This window comes from Petromyzon marinus, chromosome 73 (assembly GCF_048934315.1).
Source record: "Petromyzon marinus isolate PM22_M1 ecotype Great Lakes invasive population chromosome 73, UKy_Petmar_22M1.pri1.0, whole genome shotgun sequence".
In the NCBI taxonomy this organism is placed as follows: domain Eukaryota; kingdom Metazoa; phylum Chordata; class Hyperoartia; order Petromyzontiformes; family Petromyzontidae; genus Petromyzon; species Petromyzon marinus.
The window spans coordinates 8836290-8849637 of record NC_133739.1 but is presented as its reverse complement, the minus strand read 5'-3'; the positions used below and the strand labels follow the sequence as shown (position 1 = coordinate 8849637).

The 13348-nt window shown below is 47.5% G+C and overlaps 1 pseudogene; it reads left to right on the top strand.

Annotated features, from left to right (window-relative positions):
* Positions 1 to 5219: 5219 nt before the first annotated feature.
* LOC142907024 (uncharacterized) overlaps positions 5220 to 13348 on the top strand; it is a 183127-nt pseudogene continuing 174998 nt past the window's right edge.

The following is a 13348-nucleotide window of genomic DNA, read 5'->3' as shown; positions in this document are numbered from 1 at the left end:
GGTTGCGTGTGATTCTTCCTGAAATTCTGCGTAATATTGTTCTGCGTATGAGATCTGAATCCTGGGGACCTATCATAAGCACACTATCACCACACATAATCCATAACACACATAATTCATAATGTTCAATCGAGAGTAATCGTATCCTTATCGATAATACGGAATTAAATAGCAGAGTCGAATCGAATCTCTCTCATTCATGCTCACAAGACCTACAGAACTGCATACGATCAATTGCGTTATTCCAATTCATAACACAATCCTCGTCACCAAGGCTCGACCTGCACACCCACTCGCATAAATTAATACAATTATCTCTCGAATCGGCATAATTTATGCACATAATTACAACAATTAACATAATTTAGGATAAATTATGCAAATTTCATTTAATTTTTATTATTTTCGTCAATTTTCATAACACCTATATATACAACAGAATGAGTACTTGTCTGTGTGTGTACATGTAACATTTTGTCTATAAGGGTCAAACATTGAATAAGTGATGTTAGGACAAAGTGTGTGTTTTGGAAGTAACCTGTACAGATAACTCAGGAGAGACTCATTGTTCTTGTGATACAGGTCAAAGGGTATTTTTGTGTTTTCAGGAAGCATCTCTCTCTGGAGCAACTCATTGTCTTTGAAATAGGGAGCACACTCGGATCATTAATCAGTTACAAGGCATACCACTCAAAGTTTACACGTAAAGGAGATACATTCTCTACAACACGAATTATAATTTCGTATTACGTGTTGACGTTTATTTTGTCGAACTAGGACATGAAATGGTCCTTGCTGATTAACGTCTGGATGTTCACAACGAAAAAAAATACACACGAACGACGTCTCCACACAAGCACCCGATGCTCCGTTTTGAAGTTTGAAAATGAAACAACTTTGAATTGTGTTATGTTTTGAATTGGATAATTGCATTTCTTCATTAAAAGCTTCATTGAAAATAATATTTCGTCTTGGTTCTTTCGGTAAAGTCACGTAGAATGGAAACAAAGTAATAAAACAAGATAACATTCTCACGACGTTTTGGCCACAACACAAGTAGCCTTCATCAGGTGAAGAAACAGGTCTGTCCAGAGGACAGCGCTTGAGTGAACGCTGCCAAGCAAAGACCGCGTCTTTATTAAAGGTGTGTGGGCGGAGTTAATTAGCATGTTACCCAGCCCCCACCTCCTCAGGAGTGGAGGAGGGTGGCGGCTGGGCACAGGAAAACACCAAAGCAGAGCAACCAAGGTGCGTTGCTCTGTCCTGTTCTGCACCATAAGCATGTTATAAACTAGACTAATATACAATACAATATACCTTCCAAGCTAAGAAACATGGCATAATATATCCATAGACAAATTCCACCTTTGAATTATACAATTCGTTACTTTACACTATATTTCGTGTGAAGTTTCTCTAGTTAAGTGGATGGCCTTGCCGGGGGTTCGGTTCGATGCGGACTTTCACCTGGTTGGGATCGCGGGATCGAGACGAGGCGACACAGAGCTGCTGGCCGTGCGAGAAGACCGCCATCTGCAGATCGATTCCAACGCGATCCAACGTCTGTCCCTGTGCCTCTGTCGTTCATGCAGGGGGCGCGTAGAGGTCTGCAGCGCCCCCTGCATGAAAACGACGGAACGTGCAGCGTTAGTCACAAAGTTGTGCGTAAGCGCCATAACAAGGCGCTGTCAGCTGACCTGCCACCACGTTCACGGGTCAGCAGGGGGCAGCCGAGAGAGCGAGGTGCGTAGGGGTCGACCAAAGTAAACCCCTGGCCCTCCCCCGTGAGCGGAGACTAACACCCCTGACCCCCACCCGTCCTTAAGGCCCCTTAAGATAAGACTTTCCAGAAGGTTCTGGGAGGGGGGGGGGGTCAGGAGTGTAGGGGTGACCCCGACCTGGGGATAAAAGGCCGGCCCTCTGGACGGGCCGAGGCAGTGTTCACCAACTCAAGCCTGAAGACATCCGAAGACCTGAAGACTGGACCAGCACCCGGGAACCCTCAACCGAGGCTCTTTTTAGAGCCGGGTTGTAGCGGACCAGAGGTGGCTCGGACACCCTGGGACCCTCCCCGAGCTCTAGCCAGAGCTGGGTTGTAGCGGACCAGAGGTGAGCTCCCGTACCCGGGCTGGGACGGGTCATCCAGTCCTCCCTTAACGCCGGGCTAAGGGATCCCGTGGGTAACAGAGCCCGGATTGTGCAGGCTGCGGTAGAAGGGAGGCTGTCGCTCCCGGAGGCTATCGGGTGGAAGGGGCCGTACCCCTGTCGTGTTACGGTAGTGTGTAGAGCCGGGTTCGAAAGAGTTGTTATAATAAACGCGTTGCCTCAACCAGACGTCTCCGTGTGATTAGTTAAGGACACAACACTTGTATAAAAGAGAATAGCCAGTGGGTTTTCAAAGTACCTTCGTCTTACAGAAATCAATTTCGCGTGAGCCCACCGCATTAAAACGATGCTCAGCTGAGCAGGGCGAGCCACGTTGGGGGGTGGGGGGGGGTCACCTTATCTTTGTCACGTGCCGTAGCTCACGTGACTTCTGCCGCGACAATGTCTGGATGTTTTCGCCTGAGGACGACCGCTGGTGTTGCAATCGAAACGTCGCGATTTATATTTTCACTTCGTTTTTTTTCTACCTGCGTGAATTTACCGAAAGAACCAAAGGAAATGAAAGACGTCTTGTCTGCTGAGCTTGTTCATATCCGTGTACATCGATGTCCCACATTGCTTACACGGACACACCACACACAATGAAATAAATAGAAACTAGGACGACTTAATTTCGGGGATGGGCAAACATTGAGGAATCTCTTTCAATGGAGCGAGTTAAGTTTGTTCGATTCAACATCCCTCTGTCCGTCTGTGTCTCTGTTCCCCTCTGTGTCTCTCTCTCTCGCTGACTGTGTCTCTGTCGTCTCTGTATCTTTCATTCTGTCTTCTTCTTGTCTGTGTCTGTCCACCTCTCTCTCTCTCTCTTGTCAGTCTCTGTGTGTGTCTCTATCAGCGTCTTTCCAACTGTATTCAACTACCGACAGTAGCAACATGCGCCCGTTCAACTTTCACGGGCCCACGACTGCACGCGACTCAAACTTGCTCCGAGTCTCTGTGTGTATCTGGAACTTCTTTCGCACCGTACGTAGCCAACCATGCTAATATGTGGGTCTCTCTGTGTGTGAGTCTCTGTGTGTATCTGGAACTTCTTTCGCACCGTACGTAGGAAACCATGCTAATCTGCGGGTCTCTCTGTTTGTGAGTCTCTGTGTGTCTCTGGAACTTCTTTCGCACCGTACGTAGCCGAACCTGCACAGGAGGAGCTGCTGGTATCTGTGGAGCTGTGGGCTGGGTACCATCTGTCGGCGTCAGCGAGAGACGATGAAGCTCCCAAGCATTTCACTACGTTACCAACATCATATTTGCACGCATAAGTCGCTTGCCTAATTGTGTCTTTCTTATCGAATCTCATCTCAAACAATCGAAGGACGCCTCTCCCAAAGTGGCAGCTGCCCCTGTGTGGCACAAGGTGGCCCTGCACCGGCCTGCACGTGGACATGAGTCTGTCAGTAGGGGGCGATCATTGACGCGCCATCTCCGTTGTGTAGTTTCTGGATAATGTTTGGAATTGCCACAATTTTGACCGTGACACCGACATGCAATGACCTGTGCGTCGTGAATGACAACGCTATGTTTTTACATCTGCCGTGAAGACTGCGCATATTGTGGTGAATGTTGCTGGGGTAGCCAGGTGTGCCTGTCGGATTTGAACCTTGAACCTCTGCAATAAATAGAGAATGCGCTACCATATTCTTGGTCCTTTCGGTAAAGTCACGTAAATAGAAAACAAAAATGAAGATAGAAAAAGCGTTTATTTTTATTTAAATTGCCATTATTATTTTTTTCTTTAATATAACATTTTTTTTATTTACGTGCCTTTACCGAAAGAACCCAAGAATATGAATTCCTGCCAGTCACGAAAGTTTTAAGTCAAAATAGAATGCACCACCAACTCGGCTCGAGTCAATCTGCGTGGAGGCGTGGGGGGGCCTGAGAGAGTTTCTCACCGGCACAGAACTTCCATGCAGAGGGCTCCACGCAGCTTCGTGCGGAGCGACAGGCCAGGTAGCTCCCACACAGCGTGGCGCAGCTGATTAACATTTATATTGTTGGTTCTTTCGGTAAAGTCACGTAGATAGAAAACAAAAATTGGAAAATAATAAATTGATGAAAAGATGCCATTTGTCGACTGACTGAGATGACTGTGCCCACCTATGTGCACACGCACACACAGTGTACACACACACACAGTGTACACACACAGTGTACACACACACACACTGTGTACTAACACAGTGTACACACACACAGTGTACACACACACACACTGTGTACTAACACAGTGTACACACACACAGTGTACAAACACACACAGTGTACAAACACACACACAGTGTACAAACACACACACACACTGTACAAACACACACACAGTGTACACACACACAGTGTACACACACACAGTGTACACACACACTGTGTACACACACACAGTGTACACACACACACTGTGTATCCACACATTGTACAAACGCACAGTGTGTACACACACACACACTGTGTACACACACACACTGTGTACACACACACATTGTGTACACACACACAGTGTGTACACACACACAGTGTACACAAACACACACAGTGTACACACACACAGTGTGTACGTACACACACAGTGTGTACACACACACAGTGTGTACACACACCCAAGTGGTCTCTGTTCAAGGGAGGGAGCAATGGAAAATGAATCTAAATCAACTTAAACTTCAACCCCTATCTGTGACGTCACCACTCACCATAACCTCATCGGCAGGGGGATGTGTACCTCGCTAGTGACGTCATGTCACCAAGGTGTTCACCCCACCCCGTCCAAGGCGCCCTTGAACGTGACGTCACCTCTGCCTGGGTCGCTGCCGTTTTCTATTCAATTAGAATCCATATTTGGGCAAGGTCACGCCCAGTCACTGGCGGCTCATTAACATAATCTATTCACGTACGGAAGCGCTCATTGTGGGAGGGGAGTGTTATCGTTCCCCACAAGTGACGTCATGTCACCTCTTTCTGTCGCGTGACATCACGAGATAACAGGAAGCTGCTGCTCCGCCCGTGCACTGAAATCCGAGGTGAGAAATTCTCATCGCGGTTGTGGTGGTTTTTGTGGTTGTTATGGTAGTGGTTGTGGTGGTGGTGGTTGTTGTTTACCGAGGTAGAGCCTCGCTCTCTCTCTCATAGGGATGTCAATTGAGTAGCAGCGAGCATGGAAGCGATGGCCAGGTTGCAACTTTACAGCGCGGGGCCTAGCCTGATCGCGGGGCCTAGCCCGATCGCGAGGCCTGGCCTGATCGCGTTTAAGTTTAATTTGTCTTCATGCGGCTCGCCACTTTGTCACTTTGTTTTAGTTGTAAATATTCACGCGGTTTTTATTTCTTTTTTTTTTTTACACCAGGCCAACCCCGCTTGAGCTGCTGTGCCGCTTTTGTTTTCAGAAGCGACCTGCCCACAACACAACACAAGGTGAGGCTCCTCAACAGCGTGGCGGTGTTCACTCTGGACGCGTGGCGGTGTTCACTCTGGACGCGTGGCGGTGTTCACTCTACTTGACTTGGTGGAGTGAGGAAGCATGAATTCTGTGCAGGTGAAGGTGGCCAGGCGTTGGTCTTGACACACCACCACCTTTTGAACCGTGCCAGTGTGTGACAGTGGTGGAGCCAGTGGGGATGGGGTAGACACGTGCCCCCCAACGATCCGATCGAAATCCCTAATTTCGATAGGATCATTGGGGCTTATTAGTGACTAGCTTCACTACCCGGCTTCGCCCGGGACTTGGATTCTTGTCTTGGATACATTTCATATCCCTTATATTTCACTGAAAAACCCTTTAAAATGTTGATGCTTGCAAGAAAGAAAAAAGCCGAATCAAATCAAGTTACCTAAATCGGATGTTTTCACTCAAGGAAATTTAACCTTAATCCACTACTACGCAAGGTCGATTTTGGCCACTCGGGAAGGGAATGACGTGGCGAGCTGAAAATAGTCGCGTTCACTTAGAAATTCCAAACAGCATAAGCTGTGAAAATTTCACGACGCCAGAGCTCAGCGTTGTGGAGGTTTTGCTGCTTCACACAAACAAACAGATGTAATGTTCTGCTTCATATTTAAGATAGCAGTTCTACCCGTTCTTCGCACGGAGGATATGTATTGAAACTCCGAGAAACCAATGGCTTCATTTGACCAGGAGCGAAGCGCCACCTAAAATCTCCCGGCACGCTGTTAACAGCTCTAAGCATTGCAGAGCGCTTAACACAGGTGTGTTGCGGGTTGACGCCACAAATTTCATGGTCATACAAAATACAAAAGTCTATTTTTATATTTCGATTTAAAGCTTTCGTGACTGCAATGATTCATCTTCTTTGGTTCTTTCTTTCATCTTCTTTGGTTCTTTCGGTAAAGTCACGTGCACGGTATGGAACCTACCCACATGACAAATTTCAAGTGTGTAGCATGTTGGGAAGTATGCTAAACATTTCGACCAGACACACACAAGTATACACACATTTCCCTTTTATATATAGGCTAGCTTTACTACCCGGCTTTGCCCGCGACTTTGATTCTTGTCTTGGATTAAAACACGGTCTTCGCGGAGTGTTGGGTGGGGGGGTGTGCGTGACGTCAGCAGGCACACTGCGTAACGCTGCCGCATAGGGTGACATCTCAGATATGACGGCTATTTTAATACTTTGTGCATTGTGTCCAGTCTGGAAGCTACCCACGTGCCAAATTTCAAGTTTGTGTTGCATGTCGGGAAGTATGCTGAACATTTCAAACAGACACACATTCACAAATTTCCCTTTTATAAATATAGATGAATCAGCATTGTGCAACCCCCACTGCCATCGTGTGGCATATTATTACGTGCCAGGGACTCTATGAGAGGACAACAGTCCGTGTTCATAATTGGCAATAAGTAACGGCAAAGCTGTTACAAGCGACTCACAGAATTGTGCGCAGTTGCTGATGCAGTACACGACTTCCCTGAAGGCAAACATCTTCAGCGATCGCGATGCGTCGAATAAAAAGCATAGGACAAGTCCTAACTTACAACTCCTGACTAACAACTCCTTACTAACAACTCCTTACTTACTAACAACTATCATTTTTCATTGCTGAAAGGGGTTGCCTCCCCTACCTGAACATCCTGGCTCCACCTCTGAGTGTGTGAAAGGGTCAAGTTTGTATTTGCAGTAAAGTCTGAACTCTATTGAGCATGGAGGTTATATCAAAACAGTAGTTTGTTTTTGTTTTCCTCTGCAACTCTTTGTAAGAATGTAGTCAGGAAGTTATCACAGCACACGTGCAGCTGAAGTCGGAACTGTTCATCCCAGCATTCAAGGACATCTGTGCCTGGCTTTCACACCTCTACGTTGTGATTGAACATTAATTTATGCATTTCTGCATAACACAAATAGTATTATTTTCAACACCCTTTGCTACGTCAGCTGAATTTAGCTTTCATAAATATTCCTTTTGAAGCCAGACAGCTGAAATTGTGTGCTCGGAGTTTTGGGTTAACATTTATTTTGAAGATACGAGGGCTTCCAGGCACGTTTATGACCATTTGTGTGCCATAACAGCCCGTGTGATTAATTTGGGACACGTTTTCACTATATCATGAATATATGAATAAGTATAGAGAGTGTAAGTCACGTGTGACTGTATAATGCATTCCTCTGTGCATCGATACTGACGTGTAGATGGTGTGGATATTCTTTTTTTCTGTCTGCAGCTGTCGCTTCCTCTGCAGAATTGTTCTGATGGAGCAAAGGCACTCGGCGCAGCTCGGTGCAAAAAGGCAACAATGCGACCGGTGTGCATACAGCACGGATAGTACTGCACATTTGACACGGCACCAGAGAACCAACACCAGAGAGAAACCCTTCAAGTGCAGTGTGTGTGGGAAGGCGTTTTCAGATTCATATCCTCTTGTAGCACTCCAGAGAACACACACGGGAGAGAAACCCTTCAAGTGCAGTGTGTGTGGGAAGGCGTTTGCACATTCACCAAGTCTTCATGTACACCAGAGAACACACACGGGAGAGAAACCCTTCAAGTGCAGTGTGTGTGGGAAGGCGTTTACACGTTCACCAAATCTTCATGTACACCAGAGAACACACACGGGAGAGAAACCCTTCAAGTGCAGTGTGTGTGGGAAGGCGTTTTCACATTCACCACATCTTCATGTACACCAGAGAACACACACGGGAGAGAAGCCCTTCAAGTGCAGTGTGTGTGGGAAGGCGTTTGCACATTCACCAAATCTTCATGTACACCAGAGAACACACACGAGAGAGACACCCTTCAAGTGCAGTGTGTGTGGGAAGGCGTTTGCACAGTCACCAAATCTTCATGTACACCAGAGAACACACACGGGAGAGAAACCCTTCAAGTGCAGTGTGTGTGGGAAGGCGTTTTCACAGTCACCAAGTCTTCATGCACACCAGAGAACACACACGGGAGAGAAACCCTTCAAGTGTAGTGTGTGTGGGAAGGCGTTTGCACGTTCACAACATCTTCATGTACACCAGAGAACACACATGAGAGAGAAACCCTTCAAGTGCAGTGTGTGTGGGAAGGTGTTTTCACATTCACCTAGTCTTCATCTACACCAGAGAGCACACACGGGAGAGAAACCCTTCAAGTGCAGTGTGTGTGGGAAGGCGTTTTCACAGTCACCAAGTCTTCATGTACACCAGAGAACACACACGGGAGAGAAACCCTTCAAGTGCAGTGTGTGTGGGAAGGCATTTGCACGTTCACAAACTCTTCATGTACACCAGAGAACACACACGGGAGAGAAACCTTTCAAGTGCAGTGTGTGTGGGAAGGCGTTTGCACATTCACCACGTCTTCATGGACACCAGAGAACTCACACGGGAGATAAACCCTTCAAGTGCAGTGTGTGTGGGAAGGCGTTTGCACGTTCACAAACTCTTCATGTACACCAGAGAACACACACGGGAGAGAAACCCTTCCAGTGCAGTGTGTGTGGGAAGGCGTTTTCACAGTCAACAAATCTTCAAGTACACCAGAGAACACACAAGCATCAGAAGATCCACAAGGAGGGGAATCTGAAATCAGCTTGTGAAAGTCAAAGTGCCGCAATGAGCCCATCCCTCATGAATCAAGAACCGGTAGAAAATCCCAGCTTGGACACTTTTAAAGGTATCGAGGTGAAATATGAAGAGGTGAAGGTGAAATGTGAAGAAGTGATGGTGAAGAGCGAAGAAGTGAGGGTAAAATGTGAAGATGAAGATTCAACTCCAAAATCGGACCTTCACATCGATGGAGGCAACGTGAAGCAGGAGGAGAATTCTGACTGTGAGGCAGAGCGAGGCAACTCCCAGCAGTTTGTGGAAGTGGAGGTGTGGGTGGACTTCCTCCGAGACAATACAAAGTCAAATGGAGACGCAGTAGATATGTAAGCTTGAGACGATGTCACTCCAATAGATGCACCTTTGTCACAGGCCTTTAATGACAAGAATGTGAAGTTGAACACTCAATTCCTAGGTTCAACCTGCAGGGTTAGAGCGGCCAGTCTTTGTGGACCTGTGGGTTGCGTAGATCTCTAACCATGAGCGAGAGCCAATAAACTCCCAAGCTTTCACAAGGTTCAAATAATTCCATTTATATGATGTTTGCTTAATCACCTCTGGCAATTCGGAGTTTTGTGTGGTATTTCGGCTCAAACACTCGAAGAGCACCCCCAAGTAGCAGCTGCCCCTGTGTGGTACAAGGTGGTGGCCCTGCACCGGCCTGCATGTAGACGAGCCTGTCAGTAGGGGGCGATGGTTGATATGGCATCTCAGTTGTGGAGTTTGTAGGTAATATTTAGAATTTGATAAATTTTGACCCAGACGCCAGCATGCAATGGCCTACTCGTTTTTGAATGGCGCAATAGTATGTTGTACATTGTTAAGCGTTTTTTTAAAAATAGCTTCTTGTTAGTACGATGTAACCTGATGCAGTATATTTCACTGCAGTAATTCAATTTTGTTAATATGCCTGTCAATAATTTAGAATTAATGCTTGTCTGATTGTGTGCGTACATGTAACATTGTCTATAAGGGTCAAACATTGAATAAGTGATGTTAGGACAAAGTGTGCGTTTTGGAAGTAACCTGTACACACAACTCAGGAGAGACTCATTGTTCTTGTGATACAGGTCAAAGGATATTTTTTGTGTTTTCAGGAAGCATCTCCCTCTGGAGCAACTCATTGTCTTTGAAATAGGGAGCACACTCGGATCATTAATCAGTTACAAGGCATACCACTCAAAAGTTACACGTAGAGGAGATACATTCTCTACAACACGAATTATAATTTTGTATTACGTGTTGACGTAGATTTTGTCGAACTAGGACATGAAATGGTCCTTGCTGATTAACGTCTGGATGTTCACAACCAAGGGCTTGAAGCAAACCTGACTGCCTGCGGTGCCCCTCACAACCATTTAGGGCCTTGGGCCAGGAAAGTCACGGAAGAAATTGCACACGAAGGACGTCTCCACGCAAGCACCTGAAGCTCCGTTTTGAAGTTTGAAAATGAAACAACTTTGAATTGTGTTATGTTTTGAATTGGATAATTGCATTTCTTCATTAAAAGCTTCTTCATTGAAAACCATATTTCGTCTTCTTGGTTCTTTCGGTAAAGTCACGTAGGATGGAAACAAAGTAATAAAACAAAATAACATTCTCACGACGTTTCGGCCACAACACAAGTAGCCTTCATCAGGTGAAGAAACAGGTCTTTCCAGAGGACAGCGCTTGAGTGAACGCTGCCAAGCAAAGACCGCGTCTTTATTAAAGGTGTGTGGGCGGAGTTAATTAGCATGTTACCCAGCCGCCACCTTGGTTGCAGAGCAACCAAGGTGCGTTGCTCTGTCCTGTGCTGCACCATAACCATGTTATAAACTAGACTAATATACAATGCAATATTATACCTTCCAATTTTTAAGCTACATGGCATAATATCATATCAGAAAAAATCCACCTTTGAATTATGCAATGCGTTACTTTACGCTATATTTCACTATATTTCATGTGAAGTGTCTCTAGTCGTTAAGTGGATGGCCTTGCCGGGGGTTCGGTTCGATGCGGACTTTCACCTGGTTGGGATCGCGGGATCGAGACGAGGCGACACAGAGCTGCTGGCCGTGCGAGAAGACCGCCGTCTGCAGATCGATTCCAACGTGATCGAACGTCTGTCCCTGCGTCTCCGTCGTTCATGCAGGGGGCGCGTAGAGGTCTGCAGCGCCCCCTGCATGAAAACGACGGAACGTGCAGCGTGAGTCACGTAAAGTTGTGCGTAAGCGCCATAACAAGGCGCTGTCAGCTGACCTGCCACCACGTTCACGGGTCAGCAGGGGGCAGCCGAGAGAGAGCGAGGTGTGTAGGGGTCGACCAAAGTAAACCCCTGCCCCCCCCCCCCCCCGTGACCGGAGACTCACACCCCTGACCCCCCACCCGTCCCTAAGTCCCCTTAAGATAAGACCTTCCAGAAGCTTCTGGGAGGGGGGGGGGGGGGAGGTCAGGAGTGGAGGGGTGACCCCGACCTGGGGATAAAAGGCCGGCCCTCTGGACGGGCCGAGGCAGTGTTCACCAACTCAAGCCTGAAGACATCCAAAGACCTGAAGACTGGACCAGCACCCGGGAACCCTCAACCGAGGCTCTTGTTAGAGCCGGGTTGTAGCGGACCAAAGGTGGCTCGGACACGCTGGGACCCTCCCCGAGCTCTAGCCAGAGCCGGGTTGTAGCGGACCAGAGGTGAGCTCCCGTACCCGGGCTGGGACGGGTCGTCCAGTCTTCCCTTAACGCCGGGCTAAGGGATCCCGTGGGTAGCAGAGCCCAGAGTGTGCAGGCTGCAATAGAAGGGAGGCTGTCGCTCCCGGAGGCTATCGGGTGGAAGGGGCCATACCCCTGTCGTGTTACGGTATTGTGTAGAGCCGAGTTTGAAAGAGTTGTTATAATAAACGCGTTGCCTCAACCAGACGTCTCCGTGTGATTAGTTAAGGACACAACACTTGCATAAAAAAGAATAGCCAGTGGGTTTTCAAAGTACCTTCGTCTTACAAAAATCAATTTCGCGTGAGCCCACCGCATTAAAACGATGCTCAGCTGAGCAGGGCGAGCCACGTTGGGGGGGGAGTCACCTTATCTTTGTCACGTGCCGTAGCTCACGTGACTTCTGCCGCGACAATGTCTGGATGTTTTCGCCTGAGGACGACCTCTGGTGTTGCGATCGAAACGTCGCGATTGATTTTTTTCGTTTATTTCTACCTGCGTGAATTTACCGAAAGAACCAAAGGATATGAAAGACGTCTTGTCTGCTGAGCTTGTTCATATCCGTGTACATCGATGTCCCACATTGCTTACACGGACACACCACACACAATGAAATAAATAGAAACTAGAACGACTTAATTCCGGGGATGGGCAAAGATTGAGGAATCTCTTTCAATGGAGCGAGTTAAGTTTGTGCTCGATTCAACATCTCTCTGTCCGTCTGTGTCTCTGTTCCCCTCTGTGTCTCTCTCTCGCTGACTGTGTCTCTGTGGTCTCTGTATCTTTCATTCTGTCTTCCTCTTGTCTGTGTCTGTCCACCTCTCTCTCTTGTCAGTCTCTGTGTGTGTCTCTATCAGCGTCTTTCCAACTGTATTCAACTACCGACAGTAGCAACATGCGCCCATTCAACTTTCATGGGCCCACGACTGCACGCGACTCAAACTTGCTCCGAGTCTGTGTTTATCTGGAACTTCTTTCGCACCGTACGTAGCAGAACCTGCACAGGAGGAGCGGCTGGTATTTGTGGAGCTGTTGGCTGGGTACCATCTGTCGGCGGGAGCGAGAGACGATGAAGCTCCCAAGCATTTCACTACGTTACCAACATCATATTTGCACGCATAAGTCGCTTGCCTAATTGTGTCTTTCTTATCGAATCTCATCTCAAACAATCGAAGGACGCCTCTCCCTAAGTGGCAGCTGCCCCTGTGTGGCACAAGGTGGCCCTGCACCGGCCTGCACGTGGACATGAGTCTGTCGGTAGGGGGCGATCATTGACGCGCCATCTCCGTTGTGTAGTTTCTGGATAATGTTTGGAATTGCCACAATTTTGACCATGACACCGACATGCAATGACCTGTGCGTTGTGAATGACACAACGCTATGTTTTTACATCTGCCGTGAAGCAGACTGCGCACATTGTGGTGAATGTTACTGGGGTAGCCAGGTGTGCCTGTCGGATT